At 37.1% G+C, this 14,681-nt stretch overlaps 1 protein-coding gene across 3 annotated transcripts in view; it reads right to left on the reverse strand.

Moving 5' to 3' along the window:
* ATP10B (ATPase phospholipid transporting 10B (putative)) overlaps positions 1 to 14,681 on the reverse strand; it is a 239,451-nt gene that overhangs the window by 161,206 nt on the left and 63,564 nt on the right. For 2 of the 3 annotated variants that reach the window (XM_072400705.1, XM_072400703.1), the window contains one exon: positions 1,194 to 1,252. The exons of the other annotated variant lie outside the window; for it this stretch is intronic. The gene's annotated coding sequence lies outside the window, so the exon portion shown is untranslated. The remainder of the gene's footprint in view (positions 1 to 1,193; positions 1,253 to 14,681) is intronic. 3 annotated transcript variants of the gene reach the window in all.

Genomic DNA, 14,681 nt, shown 5'->3' on the forward strand with positions numbered 1-14,681 from the left:
AGTCCTGTAATTAGCACAAACAGCAGGCAGGCGCTATCTGTTGTATACTGAAAATTAGCTAACTAAAGTTAGATTAAACAGCAGCTTTTTCTGTTCTGGTGACACCAAATCAGTGTCATTAGTCATTGAAATTCAAACAGCCACAGTACACACCTTCTAATTATATAATAATTATATATTATATAAACCTCAAAGATCTGAATAGTAGAATAGTTACCACTGTCTACTTTTAATCAATAATTGAATTCAGAGTTGGTGTTTTTTAATAGGAAACTTTTTTGTGAATTGTGACTTCCAGCTGTTTTTGTTTTATGATTAATGAAATGCCATCCATCAATTTAATTTACAGATTCTTTTTTGTCACAGATTTCTGTTTGTCATTCATGGCTAAGTCTAATTCATGAAATGAATATTTGAGTTTATATATAATTTAAAAAGTTATTCAGAGAACCTTTAGGGGCCAGGCAACATCTGTTCTACCAAAACAGAAACTGTTCCACCCAACTACAGTTCAACAAATAAAGGGAAATTCAAGGGTATAGCATCTAATTTTGAAATGTGTCACATTCTACTTTGAAATGTTTCACAGATCTGGCGTGAGCAAAGTAAATCGGGCTACAGGTTATGTGCCTTGAACATTATGCTCTCTCTACATTGCCTTCAAACTTCTGTTGTGAGAAATAAGGAGTTTGACACCACTGCCCTCTCTTGAATATTGTTACATAGTACGTATATTCTAAATTTTTCTGAATATGCTTGATTTTATCTCATGTTGGACAAAAAGTAATGCTTTCCAATCAATGGACCTGATTTATTAAAGCTCTCCAAGTCTGGAGAGGATACACTTTCATCAGTGAAGCTGGGTGATCCAGCAAACCTGGAATGGATCTGGTCCAGATTTGAAAACATTTACTGACAAATAGCTAATGACTTTTAAGAAATCATTCCAGGTTTGCTGGATCACCTAGCTTTACTTATGAAAATGTATCCTCTCCAAATGTATCCTCTCCTTAAAGCTCGCCTTAAGGAGCTTTAATAAATCAGGGCCAATGACGCCTAAAATGCATCTAAACATTTAATATAAAACATTGCTATCAGGTAGATGCTTCTGGTAGGAAAGATTTTACAGAGACTGTTTACATGTCTGCAAGCAAATAAAAAATGTATGCGTATGTGAACGTCGGTGCACTTACCTAAATATTTTACAGTAAAGGTTGCACAATTGTCATTCGACTTCATTCAACGATATAAACTATATGGAAAAAAAATTTTTGGGTGAGTCAAACAAATTAGGATATTTTATTCATAAGTCAACTGTAAAAAAATGTAATGTTTTAATGTTCGGTTGCAATTCTAACTACCCACATTACAACCTTCATTTAAATCTATTTTTTCCTGCATTCTAAAGTAGAATTTTATTTTGGTACCAGTAAACCTTAAATTTGCTAGAATATACAATCAGACTATTTCACGGTACCAGCTGAAGCCTTTTACATATACTCAAATGTTAAACTGTTCTTATACTTAAACTAAACCAAACATATAGCTGCACATGTTCCTGAAGTGTTCAAAGGTTAAATTATTATTATTATTTTTCTTAATTTATCCAGTCTTCAATTACATCAAACCAATTGTATACACAGATATATCCTGTTTCAGAATGACACATACTCAGTTCAGATGCAGCAATGCTGTTTTTTTTTATTGCTATTTGTCTGGGAGCAATTAATGGTGTGGTTTTCCACCACAAGTTTAAATGAGCCCTTAGCCTTACTGTTCTTTACAGGTGGAACTCTAGCTTCACTGGCTGGTGGAAAACCGTGCTGCTCTTTCAGTTCCTTCCCATCACATACACTCTTTAACTCTGAATTTTTTTTTTAAAGCATGGCATCATGCACACTTTCTGTGTGATGCCAAAACTCCTACGAGATACAATGACTGTGCTGCTGGGTTGTCCATCACAGCTACTGCATCCTGGGTGCCGCATATAAATTACTTACAACCAGTTTCATCAGTAGCTGATGAGCCCACCACCTCCATGTGCACATTAAAAGTTTGGATTTTATTTCAGCAGTTTTATGTTGATGGTGACTGTGCAGTGTGATTGGTACTGCAAACATATGAAAAAGCATTCATTTTAATGTAAATGAGAAAGGGTATTGCCAGGGAGCATCTTCCCTCCTCCCCCTGCGCATTGGCATATGTGCAACAAGACTGTGAATTTCTACAATTGATTTGCTGTGTTCCATTTTGAGCTAGGTGATTGGCAGTGAGCGTTTTTCATGAATTGTAAGGAAGTAGTGGGAACTACTACAGTGTATCTGGTTTGGAAACCCAATTAACTCACAGCATCTGGTTTACTGTCTTGTACATTCATATTTAAGCAAAGTTGTGTGTATTAGATTAGACAGGCGCAATGTCTACATATTAACAGTCACTATTTTTGTTATGCATTACCAGACTCCTACCTACAGCTACTGAACAGCAAAGTAAAATAAATCATGGGTGGTTTTTCCATCATTTGCAGAATAGAAAACCTCAGATAAATGTTAAAAGATCAAAAGATGCTGCACACTGATTTCTATAATTGTAAGGTTTAGCCATATACATAGTCAGTAAATGTACCCTAAAGCTAAATTCCGACTGGTGGTTTACCATCCATTCAACCACACTCCCAAAAACTCCTATTCACCACATGGAAGCAATTGCATTTGTGTTGTGTTTGCAGGAGGAAGAACTGTGCCACAAACTCATGGCAATGCATGTAGTTTATTATGTACTTGCAAATGGCTAACCAAGAATTTTTAAACCACATGTATAAAAGCCTTAACATATCATTCACTATTAGAAGGGATAGAACAGTTCCACATATGCTACAGTTAGCAATGCACCCCTAAACTTCTTTTAGTCTTAAAGGTGCCTGTTGGGATTTTTACATCATCATGGGGATACCCCATCAACTTCCTCCAATTACTGGATTGCATTGATTGCGTCATCAGGTCAGGGAACAGGAGAAGGTATAAAGTGAGAGTCTGCACTGCCACTAATACGAACTAACACTACTAACACTGTGCAAGCAATGACAAAAAGGATCAAGGCAAAAGAACAACTGAACAAAGCCTTTAGTTAGTGACATATTGTTCACAACTGTCTTGTCTTCCTGCCTCAATGAGGTTTCCCAAATTTACATCCACTTTAAACTAAAGCAACACTGTCAGTCGCTTTTTTAATGGCAGTTCAAGACGAGATATTTCACTCATCATACAGAGGACAAGTGTCTCCTACCTTCATTTTGATCTAGCCTTTGCTTCTGTCTTTATCAGACTCCTCAGCATTCAACTGGACTAAGCAATTACTGTGCCCCTACCTTTCACTGTAATTCTCTTTCTCAACTCTTTAATTCTGTACTTGCGTGCTAAGACATTCGTTATAAACATTAAATGACAAGGGGGGGGGGGGGTATTAAGAGGTAAAGAATTATTTTAAGCTTTAGGATAAAATGGACCTATACTCACAAAAACCCAATATTGGTGCACTTCAAATGCAGATGGTATTTATAAAATGTCTGTAAATCTTTAATTGTATATTCCCCCTTCATGACATTGTAGCAGGAACTTTTGGAACCTGTGGAGGCAAAATGTATATTCGGAAAGCCTATTTCACTGCAAGCTTCCCGAAATTACCTCCTCCCCATCATGGCTATAGAAGAATGTGGAGCTGGCAGATACAGACGAAGAATGCCAACACTAAAAACTTTGTTCTTGTAAAAGTATGTGCAAAAGAGCACTAACCAACTGGGGAACCAGCAACTAAGATGGCAGAGCCAGAAGCAAGGAACACATTTTTTAATAAGTTGGAATCTCAATGGGGGTTCCATTAAAATATATTAGTTGGCTGCAATGCACAAGGAATAACTAGTAAGTTGCACATACTATTAAAATTCTATTCCATCCAGAGTGCAGGTCTTTGTAGGTTAGGAGTTCAGAAAGTTAAAGAATGAAGTTGCAGTACATACATTTTTTATACACAAAACCACTACATGCCAGAGTGGGGACCTAACATACTAATGTTGTTAGCACAGGAGGGAGCCTGAAGCTACATTTTTCAGGGAAAATAAGAATTTTAGGCTGGTAATTTCTTTTTATTTACCAATTCCAGTGAACTGTTTAAGATAATTTTAACATTTGAATAAAGCTCTACTTTACCATTACCATGCAACACCTCTGTAAACAAAATAATACCTATATGATGTCACTTTTTTTTTTTTTTACTAAAACATTGTATACAGTTTAGTATGAAAAAAAAATCTACACTGACAAAAAACAGAACATTTGGAGATATACAAAACAAATCAAAGTTTTCCTGCAGACTGAAGAAAGCATTTATTAGACATAATCATTTACAAAATGAACACTTGGTGCCTTGTGAAACAAGGGAAGGGAGCCTATTACTCCAGCAGTTTATGTCTTCCGTGAACCTGCAAGTGCTGCTTGAGCATCTGGTAATTTGTGCCTTCAGGGAAATGAAACTGCAGGGTCTTACTGACTTCAGTGCTGCCAATAGCACTATGGGGACTTATAAATAAACAGGCTCATCATAAATGGTCATGTAAATAATCACGGCACAATTACTATTCTTGTTGCGAGCAGTATAAGTTATCGGATATGCACAATGAATGCATTTTGTAGTCAATATTTATGTGCCTCTAATGCTTCGAATGGAGTGCGCATTAAATGTTATGCGACAGAGTGTGTGTGAAATTCCGACTACGCTTATAAAATGCTTTGCTAAACTACATAACTACATTCAAAAACAAAACAAATATTTTGCGGTTCCTTTTTTTTTTTTTTTTTTTTTTTACATTTTTAGCAGAGATTACCTGTTGACCTTGCCATAAATGCAGTGCCCATATAACTGTGAGACTAATGGCAATTTTATTCTAAACTATTTATTCCATCATCTAAAACATAATGATTATAACCAAAGACAGACAAGTCCACCCTGGGTGACAACCATTGCTCCCTTGATAGAGAGGAGAATTGATTGCAGTCATCAAGAGGCAGGATGTGTGTTATTTGCATAACTTCCAGATATAAATATATTTAAAAAAAAAAATGTAACGAGCATTCCTCTTCAGATGCAAAATTAAAATAAATAGATAAATGGGCTGTCTCCTACTTTAGGACTCATAAAAAGAAAGTGTTAAAAAAGAGTACCACAAGCATTAAAAAAAAAAAAAAAAAAAAAATATATATATATATATATATATATATATATATATATATGTGCATATATATCAGCTGGATTGAAAGGGCTGCTTTCACAGTAAGTGTGGCAAAACCCAGTGTACATTAGCTTGAGCTAAGAGAAAAGCTACACACACTTCACTTCCAATCTGCTATATAAAAGTAGGGTGTTTCTGGAAAAGGTTACATCTTCCCTGAAGTTCTCTTTTAGATATATTCATTTAGAAGCTCAAGTGTTCTGCTGTGTTCACCTTCAGCTTCTGAATGTAATCAATAACAGGCTCCATGGTAAATCAGAAAAATATTTTATGAAGATATTCTGTACGAATCAAACCAGTAAGCTACAAATGGCATATTTGAATTTCACAAAATGTGCATTGACCAAATATGTGTCATGGTAATTTCCATTGAAATAAAAGCATTCCCTAATAAGCTTATTGTTAAAATGGATGTCTAACATTTTTCTTGCCTAAGGATTTGTGAGTGATCAGTAATTATTTTGTTGCACACACAGTTAGGATCATTTCTACTACCTTCATGGCCTTTAAGCAATGCTCAGACCGGTGGTAGGGTAGTGATTTTGTTACCACTTTGTCACACCACTGAACATATTTTGTCCCATCCAAGGCTGCCCATTGGGAATGAATGGGAGTGCCAGTGAGAGGATTCATACCACGTACTGTCACCCCATGTAAAATGTTCAAACACTTCCTAATTAACCAGGGCAGTGTTGTGGGTGACATAGCAGGTGCCGGGAGCCATATGGGAATGTCTGTTCCTGTGGCCAGCCCTAACTTAGTCTTACTGTTTCTTGGATCACTTCACTACTAGTGGGACAGAGGTGATAATGATGATTTTTTGTCCAATAAACAGGGAAAGAGGATAAGGCTAGATACACACGTGCAATAATTATCGTTTGAAAACGAACGGTCAACGATTATTCCCGAATATTATTATTGAACGATCGTTCAATTGTGCACAATTCTGTGCATGCAGTAATGATACAATTGTTGAAATATAATATTAAATATGAACGATTGTTCAAACGATGCAGTAAGTGACATGTACAGGAGAAAATGTATCACAGAACAATCCACGATCACTGAACGACCATACACACAATAGATTAAGAATGATCATTGTCCAATCACATCCACCGGTAGTTCGTTTCCAGCGAGATTCCTCATTCGTCGGCGTCGTTGACCAGTCATTGTGCAAATACATTGCTGCTCATCTTCTGCTGCTACTTTACCATTCATTCAGCAAGCATTCCTTAAATATAATGATTATGCTTTGGTCAATTTTTTTGTTTTTGCATTTTACGCTCCAGTGGGCATTCTCTCTATTTTCGGTCCCAGAGATAGGAAATTTCTAAAACGTAAATGGAAATCTCCCTCTTGTGATCAGAACAGGAAGATAAATGCCCCAACCCTCAGCTCTTGTTTAGATAACAACTGTAAGATTGTTTTATTTCACATAACCACTTATCTCCATGACCGTGGCCTTGTAAGACATATAAAGAGGGAGAGTTGCCAGGGGTTCTTGAATTGCCTCTTGCTTTAATCCTTACTAATATGCCAATTACTTGTTTCTAAACTGATGGCTCTTAGATGAGCCATTGGAATGGATGTCTGCCATTTCACTGTTGAGGATGAGCTGTCGTCAATGACGTCTATGATGTCTATAATATTGAACAATGCCTCTGTGTTTATGGACAAAAAACAATTAACCAAGTAATGAAGAAACTAGAATTTTCAGAAAAATATTAGTAATGACAGACTGTATTACAGATTTGTAAATCCCTGGGGAGTTCAGAAGAAACATAGCTTGTAAGTCTATAACTTAGCCTTTTGATCAGAGGGCCCTGTACAATGGCCTACTTTTCTTTTATTAAAAAATAAATTACCATATTTAAAATGTTCCAGGGTACAAAAGATGTAATATATCATAGAGATATAAGAATTCTATTTTGCTTCATCTAACATAGACCAAACACCTCAAAGCTTATTTGTTGCAATATAGTCATGCAAACTGAATTAGAAACAAGGGAAATAAAGCACCAACTGGTAATTTCTCCCTTTTAAAACAATCTGTTTTAGGTGCAATACACAACTGTATCATTATAATCTAGATGTAAAGCATTACATTCATGCAAGACACAAATAAGGCAACATAAAATAGAGCTGGCATTAAAGAGCCAATACAAAGCTATAAATGAGTTCCATACATCAATGTAATAAGATAAGCCTTGAAAGCTATTTTGCCATGGGAATCTTAAATTACAGCAATCTGGAGACTTCCAGAATCAAGATTGGAAAACAAGATGTAGGATTTGCTATCTAAAGAGAATGTTTCATTAACAACAAAAGTATTGTTTACCTGGTTAAACATGTAAGAAAATGTTGGCGCATCGATGGAATGTTTAACCTTGCATTTGTTCTAGTGTTACTAGATGACCATTCAAATGGTTATAAATCTTGAAAGCCAATTCTTCCAAAAGTAATAGGATCAGAAGTTTTGGTTTATTTATTTATTTTGTTTAGATTTAAAAATGCTGTTGGGTCAATGCTTTTGCTTTAATGTTTTTATTCACTACAATAAGCTTATCATTCAATGCAGTGTACTGCAGTGTGCAGTGTGGCACATTGCAGTGATGAGGGTCTTTTTTGGGATTATTGGGATTTTGTTGCTTCCTTTTTTTTGGGGGGGGGGGGGGGTTGTGCAAGGTTTCCCTTTTAAAAAATGAAAACAAAAAAGTATTTTTTATTTCATTAGCCATGGAAGACTGCATAATCCTCTTAGATATAACTTCTTTTAACCTAACTTCTAATACAAGTCCTACCAGCCCCCCCACTAATATGTAATGCCCTACCTGATAACATTCCTAACAACTACCTCCCCATATTCAATAACAATTATAAAACAAAATACTGTCCCTTTTTTACTAGGATCCATACATATTTTTAGTATTTATAAAAAGCAGTAAAATTAGTAGGTTTACAAAAATTCAGACAATGGGTCTGGTTTATTACAGCTCTCCAAAGCTGGAGAGGATACACTTTCATCAGTGAAGCTGGGCGATCCAACAAACCTGGAATGGATTTCTTAAAATCATTTGCAAATGTTTTGAATCCTTGACCAGAGCCATTCCAGGTTTGCTGGATCACCCAGCTTCACTGATGAAAGTGTATCCTCTCCAGCCTTGGAGAGCTTTATTAAATCAGGTCCAATGGCTTTGTTTATATGAAATTTCTGGCCTGTTGCCCAGGAGGGCAAAACCTTGAAGTTACAGAACCCCTATACCAAACCATAACACTAAACTAACAGTCACACACGGAGAGACAGGACCACTAGGGGGTGCTATGGCTTGCACGGAGGTGGTGTAAGCCCTGAGAAGGGCTGAGGGGCAGAGTCTAAGCAGTAACCAGGTCTTCTCCAGAGCCTCTGATGGTGAGGATGTTGCGCCGCTGGTTACTGCCAGGTTGCGGTCCTTGGGCACACCAAGGTGGGCAAACACGGTACCAAATCACAAAGCAGGATAGTCGAGGAAGGCCGGGGTCGAGGCAGGCAGCAAGCAAGAGAGGTCAGGTCACATGCCAGGGGTGAATTGCCAGGGATTCAGGAGACAGACACCAGTGACACAGATGCCACTGCAGGCACAGGGTACACAGGAGACACTGGAAGCAACAAGAGGCACAGGTTATGCAGGGATATCCACAGACCGACAGGAACACTGGAACAGCACAGAGAAGTTGGCTGGGAACCAGCAGACTGGACAATGAGGGGTTAACACAGAAGCTGGGCAGAGGAAACTGAATTAAGCACCAGGTGAACAGGAACTAGCTCACAGAACTAGAGGCTCAGCACAATGGAGACACGTTGCACGAACACTGAGTGCAGTGTGTGAGCTAGCTAAATAGCCAGGGATGTTAAGGAGGCTATTTTCTGGTTGGCCGAGTCAGAACTGCACGCATGCACAGCAGAGAGACGTCTGCGCTTTAGGGAGGAAAAGGTAGGTGTGACACTAACCTATTGTTCTATATTCTCTCCTAGTTCTACCTCAGGGACATTTAATGCAAATTTCCACAGCTCTGCATCAGAGCTATACTATCCGCTCTGAGAGCTGAAGAAATACACTGAAGGAACAATATATGCATGAATTAAATAAAGAACACAGCTGATGCACACTTCTTTGCCAATAGCATGTGTTGCTACTGGATTAAATACTATTTCAAATTTTTTAACCAAAAATGAACCCCTACTTTAAAAAACACTTAAAATTAAAACCAGAAAATTGAATTGACTCCTTACAATACTCTTGTCTTACTAAATGTTGCTTCAATGAAGTAATAAAAAGCAATCAATGCTTTAAACTTTTTTCCCCTCATTACATTATTTTTATTTTTAAGAATTCAGGTTTTTGATAGAATATCAAACTATACTTCATGCCAAGTTTTCAATAACAGAAGGTCCATTAGCATGCAGTAGGGCGACTGTGAATTGTACCTTGAGTGTGCACCAATGCAAAGATAATGCAGAGAATTATTTGCTAGAATGCTCGTTTATAATTCATGCACACAAACCAAGCCAGCTAAACACTTGTCCTTGTCTGCAAATTGTCCTCAGGAAAAGTTGTGCTTTGAATTAGCTTGTGCATGCTCATGAGAGCTAATATGTTATCAGAACATAAGGTAGGCTAACATGCATGAACTGGATGTGCATGTAAAATTGCTACCCAGCAGGCATTTGACTTTCCCAGAAGAGGTAGCTGCGTACATCATTTAGTGGAATTAAAGTAAAATAGAAATATTCCCCTGCTGTGTAAGTGCTCCTTGAAATCTTCCTTCCGAAAAGTTGTATTATTAAGTTGAATTTTCAAACTTTTATAAGTATTACTGAAAATGGAGCAATAGATCATGAAATAAAAATGTCTAAATATAACTGTAAACCATGCAAAGCAATGGGGAATACGTAATATCCAGAAACTCTACTAATTATTATTGATGCCTTTAATGACCTTACAGTGTACTGTTCTACACCTGAAAAGTAAAACTGTATAGCCGAAATTAAGGAGCTGCCAATGGTAAATAATGTTAAAGGGGATATAAAATGTGTTTCATTAACAAATGGTCCTTTTTTTTTATTTTGCATGTTTTTGCTTTGGTGACAGTAGCAGACCTACATATTGTGCCTACATATTGAGCATTAGTATGGTTCTGATGAGACAATATACTAATATGAGTAATATGAGACAATATACCTCCTGACTATCTCTGTTTCTGCACGTCTTTCCTGAGAGTCTGTAGGCCCACAGCATACCACTCAATCAATTTTACAACCGTTGTTTCAGTACCTGGTGCAAAAGGTTAGACTGTGGATCAGCATGATACCTGTACATGGAAGGCATTTCTGAAGGGGAGGTCTAGAACAGAAGACTTACCAACTCAATATACATACAAAAAAAACAAACAAAAAACTACACCAACTGTTCTTTCCTTTCTTAAAGACAACTTTTAAAAAAAACATATGGGAGCTGCCACTATAAAACCCCATTAAAAAAATGCTGGTTGTCTGGCTCTTGCTGACCATTTTACTAAAGCACTTTCAGAATCACTACCCAGACCTCACAAGTGGGAATATTAGTGGTCATCATGCGTCCCAACTAATCTATTCCAGGGAGTTCTTTGCTCCAATTGGTGATATAAGTTGATGCAGCACCCCAAATATGGATTTTGTAGGGCATAAGGAATTTGGTTGAAAGGTATGCTGTGATAGCTCAGGGTTCTCCCTAGGCACTTTTAGCGGGGCGTACCACCTGGCACTTTTCAGCACCCACCCGGCTGTTTTTGGGTGGTTACCAAAGTTGACCAGAGTTGGTCACAATACAGGGGCTGCCACCCACCTAAAATTTCTTCCCACCCGGCTTAAAAAAATTTCTGGGTTGAGCACTGTAGCTGCAGGGTATTTGATTACCAACTGTAACCAAATAATATCTAAATACCCCCCAAACACAACACTAGTTTACAATAACCTCCACAGCTTGTCTATTTGATAACACAGACATGCCTCATACATCAGAATTGTGTGGTCCTAAAATCCAGATTACCCCCTCTGTTCTGCAGTCTATGTGCTCCAATATGATTATATTGTTTAATAAATATACTTGCAATGATAAATGATTATGAGGATTGCATAATTATTGGGCCTTGTCTTTAAGGCAGATACAAATTTTAACTCAGACAGCACAATACGTGGTTTATTCTAATTCATATATCCACATTATAGGAACTGGATCTTACATTAGAGTATTGGGATATTGGGACATTTGGATATTTTATATCCCAACAATGCTAACAGCTATTTGTTTTTCTGGTGGCATAGTAGGGTCAGTGGGGGTACTATCAGAACTTTCTCTGGGAATGTATTCAGTAAAACAGAATTATTAAAACTAAAATCACTATTTATTTTATGAAATATATAAATGTGTCACTAGAGGGCACTATTTCTCTTGTCATGCATGGGCACATTTCATAGGTCATTTCAATGGAGTGCAAGCATAGGTCAAGCAAAAGTGGGATTTACAAGGCAGGATTTTATTGCACAAGTCATTATATTTAAAAGCTTAGGCTATTCACTACATAAAGGAACCTATTCTAATTCATCAAGACCCCTAACAAATCAATATTTACAATCAGAAAAGATTGATTTTCCTCTATTCTTTATCACTTGGAATCTCAAGTAATCATTACAAACATATTTATTGAACAATTATAATCTCCATGTGTATACAAGTATCTATTTATCTATATTTTTTTCTTGTCAAGTATACATATGAGATTTTTCAATTCAGCATAATTAATGAGCCTTGTCATGATGGCAGGTACACATTTTATCACAGATTTCTAAATATAGGAAATGGATCTTACTTTAGAGGACACACTCAGGTTTAATTTAAAAAAACTATATTTCTAATATAGAAGTCAATGCTTCTATAAATATATACTATGTGTAAATAAAATACTATGTACCCAGGCTGATTTGGTCCCAAGCAACAGTAAGAACATTGTTTAATAAACTTTTGTCACAAGACCATAAGCAACAGACTCACATCAAGTATATACAGGTAAATAAATATATCTTTATTCTTCTAGTACAGCGTTGCCCAACCTTTCTTCATCTGGGGGCCGCTGTTGACATTGGGATAAAACTTGCGGGCCACAATGCAAATAAACAATAAATATGTATGTTTAAAATTAAAATAGTTCTAATTTCAAAATTAATTTGAAATATTTCTAGTTAACGTAACATACATGCACCAAATAAAAGAGATGACAGATCAAGAATCCCTGCAATAGATACTTCTTGGATCATATTCAGGGCCTTATATTTTTCCATTCCTGAGAAATTATGATTCACAGAAGGTAAGTGGCCGGCTATGTGTGACAGGGTAGCACGGTATGATAGGTATATTTTTTCTTATCTTGTGATGGCGCTGCAGTAATAACATTTTATAGGGAGTTAGCCACAAGAGTCCCCCACTTATCCTACATTTTATTATACCTACAGCTCCCCTTTCAGGAAAAAATGTGATTCAAAGAACATAAGCGGACATTTATATGTGACAGGGCACCATGGTATGGTAGGAATGATAAATTGTAGTGGGGGGGGCACAAGAGTCCCCCACTTAAGGAGTTTCCTACTGGCTTCCACATTTCCAGTTTCCAACATCCCTCTGTTACAGAGAAATTGGGGTTCCCAGAATGAAAGTGGCCAGCTATGTGGTTTAGTAGCAGATCTTAGGGTCCCCAGTGTACCCTGAAAATGTAATTTTTATGACAGTCAGTGAAGTAGATATGAGGATTTATACATGGGGATAATGACAGCTGCATGGACACGGACACAGCTCTCATGCTGCTGCTGGGATTATCTCATAGTACAAGGTAAGCAGGGAGCAACTCCCTTTCCAGGAAGCACAATCTCATAAAGAAACATAGCAGATGCGTACGCCTCATCCCGTATAAGAAAACAAGCAAAGAGGGAATGAGGAGAGGGCTGGATCTGACAGCTGCGCTGGGCGGATGTGGTCTGCAGGCCATAGGTTGGCCACCCCGGTTTTAGAGCACCTTGGAACACTATGTAATGAGAAAACCTACAGCATTTTAGTGGATGCTCCAACCTGCCCCATTGCTCACAACACACACCTACCCACCATCCTTTGTAGGCAATAGGGTGGCACAGATTGCACAAAGTGGGATGGAGCTCCAGATTTCTCAGTTTTAAAGCAGGAGATATTTTGGATTAAAAACTTTTAGTTTACTAGAAAAGCTAACCAATTGGTATATTCCATCATCTATGGCTTGGATTACTAGAGCCACAGAAAATATTGCAAACAGGTAGGTAAGTATATGTTAATGTATATGTATTTTTAACATTTTAATGCATAGTTTCACTTGAAAATACACTTTCCTGTGAAGTATGTTAAATTTTAGTAGTATTTTTCTAGAGAAAGAAAGAGCTGACAAACTTCTGTGTTTCAATATTGTTTCTGTGTATTGTGTTTTATTCTAGGAAAGTCTGCAGCTGTAAAAGAAAAAAAAAAACAACCATTACTAGCTCTCATTAACTTCTCCTTCCCTTTTTTTGTTTTTTTGAGTTGTTCCTTTTTATTTTTCTCACGCATCCATATTGTGTCCAGCAACCACCAGCTCATGCTGCACTTTTATTCTGCTGCTTGTTTCAATACGTACAAAGATCAGATTCTGGGGAAGCAAATATGTTACTGCATGTTTTTAAAGATGTGGGGAAAACTCATTTAGGTAATAAGTGGGAGAACATGCGAACTCTGTGATGATAGGTTCCAATTCCAGTCTTTACACGAAGTCTCAACATGTCAGAACCGAGAGTACTAGTCGCTGATCCATCTGTGCCGCTCGCTTTTGCAAGGGGGTGGCACAGGTGGAATACAATAAAATGCAATGCAATACAGTTAGCAATTGTGCAACAGGAGTTCACAGCCATCTTTTTTCCAGCACTAATGAAAAATGGGTTAATTGAAGTCAATTTCCATATTGAGATATAAAAATGTATGAATACATTGCAGCCCAAATCTTGCACCTACAATGGCCTTGGGTGCCTTCTTGCATGATTTCACTTGCTGTGCAATCCAGAAGGATGATCATGCCCAGTAATGCAAAAAAAAATTTACAAGCTAACTTTTTTTTCCTTGACAAGTTCCCCTAGCACATCCAAAGAACTATTAATGTTTACAAAATGAGGAAAATGATTTGAAGTTGCATTGTATGTCCAATTAAATTAGTGCTCCATTGGACAACACAGCAAAAATAACGGCCTTTGGTATAATGCTAATCAGTGCAATGGACCTGGAACAATGGATTTACAAGACATTTGTCAAAACAAACTAAATGACTAAAGTCT

The sequence above is a fragment of the Pyxicephalus adspersus genome, chromosome 2 (assembly GCF_032062135.1).
Source record: "Pyxicephalus adspersus chromosome 2, UCB_Pads_2.0, whole genome shotgun sequence".
NCBI lineage: Eukaryota > Metazoa > Chordata > Amphibia > Anura > Pyxicephalidae > Pyxicephalus > Pyxicephalus adspersus.